General features: G+C 44.9%; 1 protein-coding gene and 1 long non-coding RNA gene across 5 annotated transcripts in view; one reads left to right on the top strand and one right to left on the bottom strand.

The window, feature by feature from the left end:
* The window catches only part of LOC121579583, a 68563-nt gene extending 52902 nt beyond the window's left edge, over positions 1 to 15661 (top strand). The window contains exon 8 of the transcript XR_006002925.2: positions 15295 to 15661. The gene's annotated coding sequence lies outside the window, so the exon portion shown is untranslated. The remainder of the gene's footprint in view (positions 1 to 15294) is intronic.
* Positions 1 to 18363, bottom strand: part of LOC121579584 — a 52889-nt gene that overhangs the window by 9048 nt on the left and 25478 nt on the right. For all 4 annotated transcript variants that reach the window (XR_006002928.2, XR_006002927.1, XR_006002929.1 and 1 more), the window contains 2 exons: positions 6409 to 6495; positions 6180 to 6253 (listed from right to left, as the gene is read on the bottom strand). This is a non-coding gene — a long non-coding RNA (uncharacterized LOC121579584). The remainder of the gene's footprint in view (positions 1 to 6179; positions 6254 to 6408; positions 6496 to 18363) is intronic.

The raw sequence follows: 18363 nt of genomic DNA, 5'->3' as shown, positions 1-18363 counted from the left end.
TATCATGTAGATTTTCCCCTGTAGCATCTGCAGTATGGTATGTAGCTCAGCCCAAAACAAATTAGCTCCAAAATGCTCCTGTCTTATGGGCTAGCTTGGCGACTGTCATCCTATGCCATGATGGTAATAATTGCATCGACCTTCAATTAACAATCATGACATCTTTTCTTAGAGGAAAACTCCAAGAAACAAAATGACCCTGAGGGTTAGCCTGGGTAAGAATGTATCTTTCCAGCTCATTTGATCTCTGCTTGTCTCACCCAAGTTCACTCAAGGCACATGATGTCCCAAATATTATATTACATGCTATTACAATTTAATTACAATAATTCCCCCCTCTGCCTATTAGGCCTGGTGTAGAAAAAGGGAAGGGAAGCGCTGCTAGGGTCCACAATAGTAGATCTTTGTAGATCGAATGTGCTCTTTGGTAAATTGGTCATCAAAAAGGAGGACCAAGGCACTCTTCAAATGATTAAAATGCCTTTATTTGTATGGCATGTTCAATGGAACAAAGATTTAAAAACTGACGTGTTTTGGCTGCATGGCCTTAGTTAGGGAGTACAAAGATGCAATATCTTATTTTGACCAAACCATGTTCCAATCAACCCTGATTGACGAGGAAGGTGGTTACAGAAGTTAATAGTCATTGGACAACGCCTAGTAAACAATACACATTGAAAAGTGAAATATATGTTCTCAAGGGCTTTTCAATCATGGAAGGTCAGCTTTACAGTGTGATTGAAACTTAAAGGAAATGTTCCTGCTTCAGCAGAGACTGCATTCATGGTAAACAATGCATATGTCTAAGCTACAGGACTTTCGCTAGCACAGACTGGAATAGGTTCCAGGATTCATCCGATGGCATTGAGGAGTTTACCACATCAGTCACCGGCTTCGTCATTCCCACAGTGACCGTACGTACATATCCCAACCAGAAGCCATGGATTACAGGTAACATCCGCACTGACCAGCTAGAGCTGACACTTATAAGAAATCCAGACAAACAGGCAAAGCGTCAATACAGGACCAAGACCGAATCCTACTACACCGGCTCTGACACTCGTTGGATGTGATAGTTGGAATCACAGATTACAAATGGAAACCCAGTCCCGAGCTGTCCAGTGAAGCGAGCCTACCAGATGAGCTAAATACCTTTTTATGCTCACTTCGAGGCTAGCAACACTGAACCATGCCTGAGAGCACCAGCTGTTCGGACGATTGTGTGATCACGCTCTCCGTAGCCGATGTAAGACCTTTAAACAGGTTAACATTCACAGACAGATTACCAGTTCGCGTTCTCAGAGCATGCGCTGACCAGCTGGCAAGTGTCTTCACTGACAGTTTCTACCTCTCCCTGACCATATTGCCCTCCAAGCTCATTACTAAGATAAGGACCCTGGGATTAATCACCTCCCTCTAAGCACCGCCCCCAGGTGGTGGGGGTAGGTAACAACACAGCCACCACGCTGACCCTCAACACGGGTGCCCCTCAGGGGTGCGTGCTTAGTCACCTCCTGTACTCCCTGTTCATCCACGACTGTGTGGCCACACACAACTCCAACACCATCATTAAGTTTGCTGACGACACAACGGTGGTAGGCCTGATCACCAACAATGATGAGACAGCCTATAGGGAGAGGTCAGAGACCTGGCAGTATGGTGCCAGGACAACAACCTCTCCCTCAACGTCAGCAAGACAAAGGAGCTGATCGTGGACTACAGGAAATGGAGGGCCTAGCACACCCCCATCCACATCGACAGAGCTGTACTGGAGCAGGTCGGGAGCTTCAAATTCCTCAGTGTCCACATCACTAAGGAATGATCATGGTCCACACACACCAACACAGTCGTGAAGACGGCACGAAAACGCCTCTTCCCCCTCAGGAGGCTGAAAAGATTTGGCATGGGCCCTCAGATCCTCAAAAGGTTATACAGCTGCACCATCGAGAGCATCCTGACCGGTTGCATCACTGCCTGGTATGGCAACTGCTTGGCATCTGACCGCAAGGCGCTACAGATGGTAATGTGTATGGCCCAGTACATCACTGGGGCCAAGCTCCCTGCCACCAAGGACCTCTATACCAGGCAGTGTCAGAGGAAGGCCCTAAAAATTATCGAAGACTTAAGCAACAGAAGTCATAGACTGTTCTCTCTACTACCGTACGGCAAGCGGTACCGATGCACCAAGTTTGGAACCAACAGGACCCTGAACAGCTACTACCCCCAAGCCACAAGACTGCTAAATAGTTAGTCCGGGTAGCTATTGGTTAACTATTGAACTATATGCATTGACCCTTTTTGCGCTAACTCTTTTGACTCATCACATATGCTGCTGTTACTGTTTATTATTTATCCTGTTGCCAAGTCACTTTATCCCTACCTCTATGTGCATACTGTATCTACCTCAATTACCCCGTACCCCTGCACATCAACTCGGTACTGGTACCCCGTGTATATAGTCAAGTTAATCATTGTGTATTTATTCCTGTTTATTCTTTTTATTTTTTTTATCTCTATATTGTTGGGAAGGGCCCATAAGTAAGCATTTCACTGTTAGTCTACACCTGTTGTTTATGAAGCTGAAGCGTTACAGATTGAATACAGCCCCAAAACTATTAGAACTATTAGAAAAGACTTGGGTCTCTTCAATCTATCGCTGAAGCGTTACAGATTGCGCAATATACATGTGAAGGTAATTTCTGATTGAGCCGACATATGCAGCATTTACCGTGAATGCCATCTCCGCTTACTTGGGACGAACATTGCCTTCACATTTTAATCACGCTGTAACGCTGAACTTCCGCGATACAGATTGAATAGAGCCCAAAGTAGTTCTAGCCTTGAATAGGCGTGGGCAAAATGGTGAGAGTAGGAGAGCCATACATTTTAGAGTACACTATCAGGGTTTCCCAAACTCGGTCCTGGGTGCACGTTTTGGTTTTTGCCCTAGCACTACACAGCTGATTAAAATAATCAAAGGTTGATAATGAGTTGGTTATTTGAATCAGCTGTGTAGTGCTAGGGCAAAAAAAACAAAATGTGCACCCAGGGGGGGCTCCAGGACCGAGTTTGTGAAACCTTGCACTAGATGACAGCAAACATGGACCACAGTAGTCAAAACATAGCAGAGGGCAATACGTCCACTAGATGACAGCAAAAGAACCACTAAGACCCTACAGGGGTCCTTTTTTTACAACCAAATCTCTATTTTTGATGTAAATGACATTTTATAGAAGGGTCCAGAAACTTTCTTTTGTGTGATTTCACATGTTTTTGAGAAACATCCGCCAACCAGTGAATCATTTCCCCATCCTTGTTTAGCAATATGGGGGCCCCGATAAAAAACATGAACAAAGTCTCCTAAAACACCCAAATACGCCATTTTAGAAACAGTAAAGCTCTCAGTATAGTGATGCAGGTCTTTAGATGTTGTACACGTGACATTGTGTCATTCTGAACTTTATCCGCAACGTTGTATTCCATTTTGTTCGACGAGGCAACGTTGACCCGCGAGTGTACCCCACTCAGTGTAACAACTGACAATTACTTTTCAACCCTCATCAACCCTGCAGTTCTAGAAACGTTTTTCAATGTGCCAAAAATTAACTGGAAGAAGAGACCTTAGCCAGAGTGACCTAATGGTCAGTTGTCAATAAAATAAGTTGTTTTCCCAGTGTTGCAGTATTCTGTTATGCTTTGTGTAAAAAAATGCCATCAGTCACACATAAATAACATTGCCAAAATTATGTGGACACCTGCTCGTCAAACATCTCATTCCAAAATCATGGGCATTAATATGGAGTTGGTCCACCCTTTTTTGCTATAATAGCCTTCACACTTCTTGGAAGGCTTTCCATTAGATGTTGGAACATTGCTGCTGGGACTTGCTTCCATTTAGCCACAAGAGCATTAGTGAGGTCGGGCACTGATGTTGGGCGATTAGGCCTGGCTCACAGTCGGCATGCCAATTCATCCCAAAGGTGTTCGATGGGGTTGAGGTCAGGGCTCTTTTCAGGCCAGTCAAGTTCTTCCACACCGACCTCGACAAAACATTTCCGTATGGACCTCGCTTTGTGCATGGGGGCATTGTCATGCTGAAACAGGAAAGGGCCTTCCCCAAAAATAAAGTTGGAAGCACAGAATCGTCTAGAATGTCATTGTTTGCTGTAGCGTTAAGATTTCCCTTCACTGGAACTAAGGGGCCTAGCCATTATTCCTCCTCCACCAAACTTTACAGTTGGCATTATGCATTCGGGCAGGAAGCGTTCTCCTGGCATCTGCCAAACCCAGATTCGTCCGTCGGACTGCCAGATAGTGAAGCGTGATTCATCATTCCAGAGAACGCATTTCCAATGCTCCAGAGTCCAATGGCGGCGAGCTTTACTCCACTCCTGCCGACGCTTGGCATTGCGCATGGTGATGTTAGGCTTGTGTGCGGCAGCTCGTCCATGGAAACACATTTCATGAAGCTCCAGACGAACAGTTCTTGTGCTGACGTTGCTTCCAGAGGCAGTTTGGAACTCTGTAGTGAGTGTTGCAACTGAGGACAGACGATTTTTATAGCCTACGCACTTCAGCACTCGGCGGTCTCGTTCTGTGAGCTTGTGTGGCCTACCACTTCACTCTTGAGCTGTTCTTGCTCCTTGACGTTTCCACTTCACAATAACAGCACATACAGTTGACCGGGGCAGCTCTAGCAGAGAAGAAATCTGACAAACTGAATTGTTGGAAAGGTGGCATCCTATGACGGTGCCACATTGAAAGTCACTGAGTTCTTCAGTACAGGCCATTTTACTGCCAATGTTTGTCTATGGAGATTGCATGGCTGTGTGCTCGATTTTATACACCTGTCAGCAACGAGTGTGTCTGAAATAGCCAAATCCACTAATTTGAATGGGTGTCCATATACCATTGGCCAAGGATGATCAGTGGAAACAGGATACACCTGAGCTCAATTTCGAGTCTCATAGCATAGGGTCTGAATACTTATGTAAATAAGGTATTTCTGTTTTTTATTCGTAATACATTTGCACAAAAATCTTAACCTGTTTTTGCTCTGTCATTATGGGGTATTGTGTGTAGATTGATGAGGACCATTTTTTATTTAATTCATTTTAGAATAAGGCTGTAATGTAACAAAATGTGGAAAAAGTCAAAGGGTTTGAATACTTTCTGAATGCACTGTATAATAGTAAAGCTTACAGTAGGTCCGGTGGGTACATTGAGTCAAGTCAGAGTTAGTTGTTGTTATTGCAGAGGCCGGGTGTGGTGCAGTAGTAGCTGTCGTGTGTGTGTGTGTTGTGTAAGGCTGTGTTTTCCAACTCCAGTCCCCAAGAAACAGTACACATTTTTGTTGTAGCCCCAGACAAGCACACCTGATTGAATTTGTCAACTAATCATCAAGCCCTCAATTAGTTGAATCAGTTGAGTTTGTCTTGGGCAACAACAGAAATGTGTGTTGGAGGGACTGGAGTTGGGAAAAACTTCAATCTTGACAAAAGGCAATATTTTACTCCAAATTGAAAAAACAAAGTATGGCAGTACAAAACCAATACACAATCAGCACCCTGGATCAGCCGAGTACTTCTGAAATGCTCCACAGATTTACACGTCCAAGTTGACCTAAACCGGTTTTGATTATCATTTGTGTGGTGGCTGTGAAATGGATACTCAAAAAACCAGTTTAGGCCAACTGCTGATTGCCGATTTGAAGGGGTGGCTCTCCCATAGACATCCAATGCGATAGCAGCTGGGTCTGGTCTATTTAAGCCGTGTTAACACTGCAGGCCTTAATGCTCAAATCAGTTTTGTTTTTCAAATCCATTTTGGACTACTGACTGTCGACGCCAGGGTTGTGGGTTAGTTTCCCACGGGAGACCAGTATGAAAATGTGTGTACTCACTAACTGTAAGTCGATCTGGATAAGAGCGTCTGCTAAATGACCTACGAAGGTGGTTTGAAATGTAGCTTGAAATATCAGATTCCATGTGCTTTTTGGCAGTTCAGACTGCAGGAAAAAGAACAGATTCTAATCGGATATGCAAATAAATAGGATTTGAGTGACTTCAAAATGCCATTGTGAACGCGGCTTTAGTTCATTGACTTCAATTGAAACAGGAAAAATGAGGGTGTGGGATGTCTCGCTTCCTCTTCCGTCTCTGGTAAAGCTCTTGATTCACCTTGCTAAACCAAGAGGTTATGCGGTGGGGTCCAGCTGAGGCCACTATGTAGGAGATGGGAGACCACGTGGCATCTAGGGTGGAGACCGGGGGAGATTAATGGGAGAGAAAGGGAGAGGGGGTATCTGTGAGTACAGTGCTGTCAACATACGGTCAAGTCAAATTATGAGTGTGTGTGTCTGCCTGCCTGACTGCCTGTCAGTCAGTTGCTACTCAAAGGATAGTCTACCTCAGTCAGTAGAGTGTTGCATGGCGATGAACTTGGCTCCTACTTCGGCTGCCGGACTGCTTCCTGGCCTCGGTGATGGTCAGCAGACTGTTGAATGCAGAATAAAGCATCTCTCATGGTGATTGGATGTCAAATAAATCCTTGCCAATAGTTGAGAAGAGCTGCTGTTCTAGGTTAGTCCCAGATCTGTAGGTCTAATCACCCACACCTACTAATCACAGACCAGTGGGTCAATCTGAAGTTATAGACAGGATGAGGGAGAGAGAGAATTTGCCATCAGAGTAGGAGTGCTGATCTAGGATCAGGTCCACGCTGTCCATATAATACTAGTATTAATTCTGATCTTAACTTTAGCAAATTCTTAGTCTGGATTGTTCTCTTGGGTCAAAGTACATTCATGAAATATGATAGTACTGTAAATCCATATGTACATGTAGCTAGCACTGTAGCAGTACCTAATATAGGATACTTGTTTCAGCTGTTATAGATGAACTTCATGATGATGAGCTCCTACATGTGCTACAGTAAAGTTGACCTCCAGTGGCCACCGTCACTCCCCCAGCCACATCTGGAACTCCAAGACAGACAGACAGACAGGCTGGTAGGCAGGCAGACCCTCACTCACACACACACAAACACAAACAGCCTGAGAGCTGGGCAAAATAGACAAATGCGAAACAAATGTTGCTATTCATAGGTTGCACCTCCGTCAGGGACGCGTCATGCCATTGGTGGAGTTTGTTTGCATGGCCCGGTGCCCCGGTTGGGGATTTCACTTAAGGACCAATGGAATGGTCTAAAATTAAAAACTCCCCCCACCCGGGGCACCGTGCCATGCAAACGGACCCCACAATTGTTATGAACCTTCTCAAGCGTCCCTCTGCCGGCGGCGCCATAATGTTGCCCAAAAGTCGTGATAGATGGAGGTTAACGACTGTTTCGTCTAAATAACACTATAGTGGCCTGGAAATATGATGACATTGTTAAAGTAGGCAAATGTTTAGTTGGAAACAACTTTGCCATCATCATCATCAAGTCATCATGTCGTCAAATGGGATGAATGTTGTCATTAGCTAACAAAGTTAGTCAAAAATAGCTAGCAACGCTAACAGCCAACACAACGTAGGAGTGGCTTCGGGACAAGTCTCTAGATAAAATCCGAGTTGGTCTCCCCTCAAACTTTAAGTTTCAAGTTTCAATGTCACATGCACAAGTGCTGTGAAATGCCTTTCTTGCTAGCTCTAACCCCAACAATGCAGTAATCAATAACAATGTAATACTACAAATAACAAGGTAGAACAAAAACACACTATATAAAAATAAGAAATAAAAAGAACACAGTAAAGTAAGTAAGCATACTATATACAGGGTCAGTTCCAGTACCATATTTACTATGTGCAGGGATACTGGATCGATAGAGGTAGATTTGTATAGGGGTAAGGTGACTAGGCATCAGGATATATTTTACATTTACATTTACATTTTAGTCATTTAGCAGACGCTCTTATCCAGAGCGACTTACAGTTAGTGAATACATATATTATTATTTTTTATACTGGCCCCCCGTGGGAATCGAACCCACAACCCTGGCGTTGCAAACGCCATGCTCTATCAACTGAGCTACATCCCTGCCGGCCATTCCCTCCCCTACCCTGGACGACGCTGGGCCAATTGTGCGCCGCCCATGAGTCTCCCGGTCGCGGCCGGCTGCGACAGAGCCTGGATTCGAACCAGGATCTCTAGTGGCACAGTCAGCACTGCGATGCAGTGCCTTAGACCAGAGTAGCAGCAGCGTACAGTATATTATGATTGTATGTGAGTGAGTGTGCATAGAGAATAATAAATAAGAATAAAATAAAAACTCAGATAGTCCGTGTAGCCATTTAGTTAGCTATTTAGTTAGCTATTTAGCAGTCTTAGGGGATGGGGATAGAACCCTTTCAGGAGCCTGTTGGTGTCAGACTTGATGCACGGGTACTACTTGCCGTGCGGAAGCAGAGAGAACAGTCTATGACTAGGATGGTTGGAGTCTTTTACAATTTTCCTGACCTTCCTTTCACACCGCCTGATATAGAGGTCCTGGATGGCAGGGAGCTTGGCCCCAGTGATGTACTGTGCTGTCAGCACCACCCTCTGTAGCGCCATGCGATCAAGGGCGGTGCTATTGCCAGGCCAAGCAGTGATGCAGCCAGTCAAGATGCTCTGAATGGTACAGCTGTATAACTTTTTGAGGATTTGAGGGCCCATGCCAAACCTTTTCAACCTCCTGAGGGGGAAGAGGTGCTGTCGCGCCTTCTACACGACTGTGCACGTGTGTGTGTGAACTATTTAAGTTCTTAGTGATTTGGACACTGAGGAACTTGAAGCTCTCGACCTGCTCCACTGCAGCCCCATTGCTGTGGATCGGGGCATGCTCGTCCCCCCTTTTCCTGTGGTCCACGATCAGCTCCTTGGTCTTACTGACGTTGAGGGTGAGGTTGTTGTTCTGGCCCCACACTGCCAGGTCACTGACCTCCTCCCTTTAAGCTGTCCCATCATCGTTGGTGATCAGGCCTACCACCATCGTGTCATCAGCAAACTTGATGATGGTGTTGGAGTCGTGCGTGGCCATGCAGTTGTGGGTAAACAGGTAGTAAAGAAGGGGACTAAGCACACACCTCTGTGGGGCCCCTGTGTTGATGGTCAGCGTGGTGGAGGTGATGTTGCCAACCCTCACCACCTCGAGTCGGCCGTCAGGAAGTCCAGGATCCAGTTGCAGAAGGAGGTGTTCAGTCCCAGGGTCCTAAGCTTGGTGAAGAGCTTGGAGAGGACAATGGTGTTGAACGCTGAGCTGTAGCAAATGAACAGCATTCTCACATAGGTATTCCCATTATCTAGGTGGGTGAGGACAGTGTGGAGTGCAATTGAGATGGCGTCATCGATGGATCTTTTGGGGCGGTATGCAAATTGGAGTGGGTCTAGGGTGTCTGGAACGATGGAGTTGATGTGTGCCATAACCAGCCTCTCAAAGCACTTCACGATTACAGAGTGCTACAGGGGGGTAGTCATTGTGACATGAAGCCTTAGAGATATTGGGAACAGGTATGATGGTGGTCATCTTAAAACATGTGGGGATTACAGACTAGGACAAGGAGAGGTTGAAAATTACCGTAAATATACCTGCCAGCTGTTCTGCACATGCTCTGAGAACGCCCTGGAATACCATCGGGCCCCGCGGCCTTACATGTATTGACCTGATTAAAGACTTTACTCACGTTGGCCTCTGAGAGAGCGAGATCATCCAATCTTCTGGGTCGGTGGCGGCCCTCACACCCGGCACGATGTTGTTATTGTCAAAGCATGCATAAAATGCATTGAAAGAGAGGGATCGTTGGGTAGATCACGGCTGGGTCTTCCTTTGTAATCCGTAATGGACTGTAGCCCCTGCCACATGTGGCGGGCATCGGACCCTGTGTAATATGATTCCACCTTATTCCTATATTGTACTTTTGCTCATTTGATGATTCTGCAGAGGTCATAGCAGGACTTCTTGTACTTGTTCCTGTCCTCAGCCGTATCCTCAGGGTTGTCTGCGATATCTCTGTGTGCGGTAGCCCTATCCTTTAGTTTAGTGCCAACCTCAGTATTAATCCAGGGCTTTTGATTGGGGAAGCAGTGAACCTTAACTGTGGGGACAACTTCACCGATGCATTTCCTAATGAAGCCGGTGACGAAGGTGGTTAGCTCTCCGCTTGTGCCATCAAACCCCTGCAACTTATCCAGAATGCAGCAGCCTGCCTGGTTTTCAACCTTCCCAAGTTCTCTCATGTCACCCCGCTCCTCCGCAGACTCCACTGGCTTCCAGTTGAAGCTCGCATCCACTACAAGACCATGGTGCTTACCTACGGAACAGCAAGAGGAACTGCCCCTCCTTACCTTCAGGCTATGCTCAAACCCTACACCCCAACCCGAGCACTCCGTTCTGCCACCTCAGGTCTCTTGCCCCTCCCATCCCTACGGGAAGGCAGCTCCCGCTCAGCCCAGTCCAAGCTCTTCCCTGTCCTGGCACCCCAATGGTGAAACCAGCTTCCCCCTGAAGCTAGGACAGCAGAGTCCCTGCCCATCTTCCGAAAACATCTGAAACCCTACCTCTTCAAACAGTATCTTAAATAATCCTCCTCCTCACCTTTAAAAAAAACAACACTTAACCAGCACTTGCACTTGACCACCCCCACCCCACCCCCCTTCTAGCTCTGACTCTACTGACAGCTACGTTATTGAGGAAAAATGTACTTTCTATGCCTGTGATATGTGGTTGTCCCACCTAGCTATCTTAAGATGAATGCACTAACTGTAAGTCGCTCTGGATAAGAGCGTCTGCTAAATGACTAAAATGTAAATGTTATCGGCAGAGTCCTGAAACATATTCCAATCAGCGCTAGCAAAGCAGTCTAGCATAATCTCTGATTCTGGAGAGCATTTCTCAATGGAGCGAGTCACGGTTTAATTCCTGTTTGAGCTTGTGCTTGTAAACAAGAAGCAGGAGTATGGAGTCATGATGTCACGACTTCCGACGAGGCTGCTCCCCCTCCTGGTTCGGGCAGGCGTCGGCGTTCGTCGTCACCGGAGTACTAGCTACTGCCGATCCCATTCTCATCACTCCACTTGTCTTGTCTTGTCAATCACACACACCTGGTGCTTATTCCCCTAATTAGTATGTGTATGTGTTCCCTCTGTTCCCCTTGTCTTTGTGAGTGATTGTTTGTTGTGAGAGCGTGTAGCTCGGTTGAGCTACTATTCACTGTGTTTATGCCAAGGTGGGTGTTTTCCCTTGTAATAGTTCCGTTTGACGCTTTGGGCTTTTGATTTACAGTGAGGGAAAAAAGTATTTGATCCCCTGCTGATTTTGTACGTTTGCCCACTGACAAAGAAATGATCAGTCTATAATTTTAATGGTAGGTATATGTGAACAGTGAGAGACAGAATAACAACAAAAAAATCCAGAAAAACGCATGTCAAAAATGTTATAAATTGATTTGCATTTTAATGAGGGAAATAAGTATTTGACCCCCTCTCAATCAGAAAGATTTCTGGTTCCCAGGTGTCTTTTACACAGGTAACGAGCTGAGATTAGGAGCACACTCTTAAAGGGAGTGCTCCTAATCTCAGTTTGTTACCTGTATAAAAGACACCTGTCCACAGAAGCAATCAATCAATCAGATTCCAAACTCTCCACCAAGACCAAGACTAAAGAGCTCTCCAAGGATGTCAGGGACAAGATTGTAGACCTACACAAGGCTGGAATGGGCTACAAGACCATCGCCAAGCAGCTTGGTGAGAAGGTGACAACAGTTGGTGCGATTATTTGCAAATGGAAGAAACACAAAATAACTGTCAATCTCCCTCGGCCTGGGCCTCCATGCAAGATCTCACCTTGTGGAGTTGCAATGATCATGAGAACGGTGAGGAATCAGCCCAGAACTACACGGGAGGATCTTGTCAATGATCTCGTCAATGATCTCAAGGCAGCTGGGACCATAGTCGCCAAGAAAACAATTGGTAACACACTACGCCGTGAAGGACTGAAATCCTGCAGCGCCCGCAAGGTCCCCCCTGCTCAAGAAAGCACATATACAGGCCCGTCTGAAGTTTGCCAATGAACATCTGAATGATTCAGAGGAGAACTGGGTGACAGTGTTGTGGTCAGATGAGACCAAAATCGAAAGGGGACAGGACAACTTCACCGCATCAAAGGGACGATGGACGGCGCCATGTACCGTCAAATCTTGGGTGAGAACCTCCTTCCCTCAGCCAGGGCATTGAAAATGGGTCGTGGATGGGTATTCCAGCATGACAATGACCCAAAACACACAGCCAAGGCAACAAAGGAGTGTCTCAAGAAGAAGCACATTAAGGTCCTGGAGTGGCCTAGCCAGTCTCCAGACCTTAATCCCATAGAAAATCTGTGGAGGGAGCTGAAGGTTCGAGTTGCCAAACGTCAGCCTCGAAACCTTAATGACTTGGAGAAGATCTGCAAAGAGGAGTGGGACAAAATCCCTCCTGAGATGTGTGCAAACCTGGTGGCCAACTACAAGAAACGTCTGACCTCTGTGATTGCCAACAAGGGTTTTGCCACCAAGTACTAAGTCATGTTTTGCAGAGGGGTCAAATACTTATTTCCCTCATTAAAATGCAAATCAATTTATAACATTTTTGACATGCGTTTTTCTGGATTTTTTTGTTGTTATTCTGTTTCTTACTGTTCAAATAAACCTACCATTAAAATTATAGACTGATCATGTCTTTGTCAGTGGGCAAACGTACAAAATCAGCAGGGGATCAAATACTTTTTTCCCTCACTGTATAAAGTGTTGGTCCCATTTTTCATGAGCTGAAATAGAAGATCCCAGAAATGTTCCATACGCACAAAAAGCTTATTTCTCTCAAATGTTGTGCACAAATTTGTTGACATCCCTGTTAATGAGCATTTCTCTTTTGCCAAAATAATCCATCCACCTGACATGTGTGGCATATCAAGAAGCTGATTAAACAGCATGATCATTACACAGGTGCATCTTGTGCTGGGGGACAATAAAAGGCCACTCTAAAATGGGCAGTTTTGTCACACAACAAAATGCCACAAATGTCTAAAATTCTCCAACATCGTTTTAGAGAATTTGTCACTACGTCCAACCGGCCTCACAACCGCAGACCACGTGTATGGCGTCGTGTGGGCGAGCGCTTTGCTGATGTCAACATTGTGAACAGAGTGCCCCATGGTGGCGGTGGGTTTATGGTATCGGCTGGCATAAGCTACGGACAACGAACACAATTGTTTTTTATTGATGGCAATTTGAATGCGTGACGAGATCCTTAGGCCCATTGTAGTGCCATTAATCCGCCGCCATCACCTCATGTTTCAGCATGATAATGCACGGCCCCATGTTGCAAGGATCTGTACACAATCCCTGGAAGTTGAAAATGTCCCAGTTCTTCCATGGCCTGCATACTCACCAGACATGTCACCCATTGAGCATGTTTGGGATGCTTTAGATCAACGTGTACGACAGCGTGTTCCAATTCCTGCCAATATCCAGCAACTTCGCACAGCCATTGAAGAGGAGTGGGACAAAATTCCACAGGCCACAATCAACAGCCCGATCAACCACGAGGCCAATGGTGACTTTCAAACAGTTACAGAGTTTAAAGGTTGTGATATGAGAAAACTGAGGATGGATCAACAACATTGTAGTTACTCCACAATACTAACCTAAATGACAGAGTGAAAAGAAGGAAGCCTGTACAGAATAAAACATTTCCAAAACATATTCCTGTTTGCAACAAGGCACTTAAGTAATCCTGTAAAAAATGCATAGAAATTAACTTTTATCCTGAATACAAAGCGTTATGTTTGGGGCAAATCCAACACATCACTGAGTACCACTCTTCATATTTTCAAGCATGGTGGTGGCTGCATCATGTTATTGGTATGCTTGTCATTGGCAAGCACTAGGGAGTTTTTTTATTTTTTATAAAAAATAAACAGAATAGAGCTAAGCACAGGCAAAATCCTAGAGGAAAACCTGGTTCAGTCTTCTTTCCAACAGACACTGGGAGACTAATTCACCTTTCAGCAGGACAATAACTAAAAACACAAGGACAAATATACACTGGAGTTGCTTACAAAGACTACCTTGAATGTACCGGAGTGGCCTAGTTACAGCTTTGACTTAAATCGGCTTGGAAATCTATGGCAAGACTTGAAAATGTCTGTCTAGCAATAATCAACAACCAACTTGTCAGAGCTTGAATAATTTTGTAAAGAATAATGGGCAAATATTGTACAATCCAGGTGTGCAAAGCTCTTAGAGACTTATCCAAAAGGTGTATATAACATGTATTGTCTCAGGGGGGTGAATACGTATCTGATCAAGATATGAGTGTTTAATCTTTCATAAATGTTTTAGAAATGTTCAAATTTTTCTTCCACTTTGACATTACAGAGTATTTTGTGTAGATGATTCAACAAAAATGATGACTTTCTGAAGGCACTATATCTGTAGAGGCAGTAGCCATCTGACATAAAGAAATACGACTCCCGAGTGGCGCAGTGGTCTAAGGCACTGTATCGCAGTGCTAGCTGTGCCACTAGAGATCCTGGTTCGTGTCCAGGCTCTTTCGCAGCCAGCCACGACCGGGAGACCCATGGGCGGCGCACAATTGGTCCAGCGTCGTCCAAGGTAGGGGAGGGTTTGGCCGGCAGGGATGTGGGTTCGTTTCCCACGGGGGGCCAGCATGAAAAAATAAAATAAAATAAATAAATAACATGTATGCATTCACTAACTGTAAGTCGCTCTGGATAAGAGTGTCTGCTAAAATGTAAATGAAAAAAAAAATAGGCTATAAAGTTTTGTATGTGCTACACATCAAACCACAAGGAAAGGTTTGTTATATGCTGTTTTCTAAGAACACGTAAATGTGGCTCATTTGGCCAATATCCCTCATTTATTGATGGCACTGGCTGCGCTAGGTTTGATCTGAATGCATATGGATGTCCGGTAAATTTCTCAAATGTCCGGTAAATTAAAATCTTCCTGGTCTGCTTCGTGGATGCAAAGACTAAACGGACCTGGAACCAGGCCTTTGCTGTCTGCCAGAAAGTTGCTGCTGTCGAGGAGGAGGATGGACACGTGGGGTATGTGTGGCCTGCCACTCGCCAAGGCATCAGAGTCCCTGCCAAGAGTGAAGTAGTTGTCTGGGGGCGAGCACGCAAGGGCCCCCAAGGCGGAGACTACTGTGGCCTGGTTGAGGACTTGCCAGGCCCTGACGCCATTGCTGTTGCTACAGTCCAACATGGTAGGGTACCGATCCGCATTCGAAACCTTAACCCTTTTCCCCTGTCCATAGGCACTACAAAAAGCTTGCCCAGCTGTCCAGAGTGGATGCAGCTGATGTGCATGGAGAAAAAGACCTCAGCTTGACGCCACAAGAGGATGGTATGGTGGAAGTGAGAGTGGCGGAAGCAGACCAGGTCGAAGGTGAACACAGTGAAGGTGGACGCAGTGAAGGGGTGAGTGACCTGCATCAAGACAGATTTGACTCCCCATTAACAGACTGACCTTAAAAATGTTTTAGGTTTTCTGTGGAGGAGGAAGATTTTGGATGCATTAACATTGTTCAGCACAGGATCTTGACTGGGGAAGCCCCTCCCACCCGAGAGCAGTTCCGCCCACTGCCCATGATGTACAAGGAGATGAAGACCCTGCTTCAGGTATGCTGGAAAAAGGTTAGCTAGCAGATTTTAACGGGCTTATGTGATGCTCCATTAGCTGTTAGCGGTTAGCTTATACAAGACACCTCCATAGATTTTATACTGTCTTTGTTCTCGATTCGGGGAAAAATGTATCTTATAAATGTCTGTGTCCAGTTGCAGGTGGTTCTACAAAAACTCAGAAAGATATGAATTCCATGTTTTGTGTCGTGAGAATTGCCTCTTGCATGTAATAATAATAATTTATTACATTTGTAAAGCGCCGTTCATTATACAAGTATAGTGTATAAAATAAAATGGAAAATAGAAAAATAGATTAAAAAACAAAACAAATATATCTAACCATATCATGAAGGCAACAATCAAGTCTAGGAGGAAGGGTAAGCCAGCCGATAGAGATGAGTCTTAAAGGAAGAATCCACTCAAAACCACTCATTCCTTTAATTTACAGTGTTAAATAACACTAATATGTGAGAACATTATTTTTTGTGAACAAATGTTTCATTTTGCCGTTATAATAAAGTTGGTAGCAACATGTAAAATCATTGTGGAAATCTGTTGCAGTTCAAAAACCCAACATAAGAAAGTACAACATTGCAAATCTTTTCCAAGATGTGAGGTAATTACCATGCTATCTGTAATATCGCATAGCTTTGTAATCGTGACATTACATACTTTTGAGGAAAATAGGCACGTTTTCTCTACATATACACTGACTTTGAGAAGGGATTGCGTGACGATTAGCTTAGCAACCGCATGACGCAGCATGACAACGTGAACGCGATTGGTCGACAGTCTGCTGGGTGGGGCGTTATAAGTGCCTTCATTAATTGGATTCCTATCTCCTTTCTAATATGATAAATGGCTCATTCGTGAGAAGACATCCCGAGTTTAGACATCGGACAGTATTCAAATCTGACATGTATGATAGACGTTTTCACAATCTAAAAGTCGTATTCCTATTAACTTCCAGTGTAATGAGAGCAACTTTATAACAGTGCTACATCATACCGGCTGGATTTCTGCCTGCTTGGATGCCAATAACTCAGATACACATGCAAACTTGAAATGACCCAGGGAATCGATAGAACATCACTCAGGGATGCACAAAAACAATAGAACATTCAAAATGGGTGAACAGTCTGAACAACCATGAGATTATCAGGAAGGGAGTTCCATAGGCGTTGTGCGTGGGAGGAAAAGGCACGGTCCCCCATTGTGCAGAGCCTGGTCCCGGGGGCATGGAGGAGTTTGGTGTGGCTTGAACGTAGGGTGGGTGGAGGTTCATAGGGGGATAGTAGGTCTGACAGGTAGGCAGGTCCGATGCCATTTAGGGAGGCAGGATAATTTTATAGTCAATTCTTTGAGGAACAGGTAGCCAATGGAGATCAGCATGGATGGGTTTGATGTGGGAAGACTTCTTTGTTTGTGTCAGAATCCTTGCGGCACTGTTTTGGATGAGCTGTAGTTTATGAATTGAATTTGCAGGCAGGTCCCCAAGCACTGCGTTCCCATAATCAATTCTGGAGAAAATGAATGCATGGATTAGCTTTTCTGCTTCAGATATGGTGAGAGGGCCTTAGGCGGGAGACGGTCTTCAGGTGAAAGAATTATGTTTTACAGGCGTGACTAATGTGGGCATTGAAGAAGAGAGCAGGGTTGAATTTCACACCCAAATTAGTGATGACTGAGGAGATGGGAATGATGTGGCCATCTATGACTGGACACAGACATTAATAAGAAAAAAATCCCTGAATCTAGAACAAAGACAAGGGCAGGTTAGTTGAAAAATCTATGGCACCATCTTGTTTAAGCTAACCTTTAACGGCTAATGGAGCATCACATTAACCCATTACAATCTGCTAGCTAGAAAAAGGTGTGGTCCATGAGAGCACTAGTCCCTGGAGTTCACCCATTGTCATGGTGAAAAAGACAGATGGTAGTTGGCGCTTTTGTGTTTAATATTGTCATGACCCATGGGATGGATGTAACTCTCACTACTGCTGAGCTACAGTTAATTATAGGGCGGAGGGAGCATGGGGCCAGAAAAACAGAGATTTGTAGTGAAAAGAAGAACAACAGGAAGGAGAGAGCTGAGCAGCGTTGCGGTCAGCTGAAGACTGTAGATTCAGCACCTTTATTGCCATCATCAGCACATTTGCCGCCGACACCAGCATCAGCAGAGCTAAAAATGGCGCCTGTGGAAGAACCCGAACAGGAGGTCAATGGAACACAAACTTCCTCCTACCCCCTCCTTTGATGTCCTTCTGGAGGTCAACAAATGCAACGAAAAATGGGACTTGGGAGGGGTTATGACTATGACAGTATATAAGTCAATGCTTGAGGGTTAGAGATCCCCTTCTCTTTTTGGGGGGCATTTTAGTTTAGAGGGGCTTTTTTATTTGTTTAGTAATTTTTTAATCGCAGTTTCCAGTTCTACTTTGTTGAACGTTTTGTGGGGATGGAGTCAGATCCATTTTCTGAATTCTTCTAGACATCAGCTAGAGGTAAGCCTCCGTTAGACCCAAAAGGGCAGGTTTTGTATATATATATATTTTCACTTCTGGAGGAAAAGGGTTGTGTACCTCCAAGGTTGGAAGCTAGGACATTCATGGGACAGTAGACTCATTGTAAAGGGTTTTGCTTGAATGAAAACAGGCAATGGATTTCTCAGACTGGAGGGGCCACTGACCGAAATAGAGCAG

This window comes from Coregonus clupeaformis, chromosome 13 (assembly GCF_020615455.1).
Source record: "Coregonus clupeaformis isolate EN_2021a chromosome 13, ASM2061545v1, whole genome shotgun sequence".
NCBI lineage: Eukaryota > Metazoa > Chordata > Actinopteri > Salmoniformes > Salmonidae > Coregonus > Coregonus clupeaformis.
The sequence above is the reverse complement of the archived record's forward strand: the minus strand, read 5'-3'. Positions and strand labels throughout refer to the sequence as shown.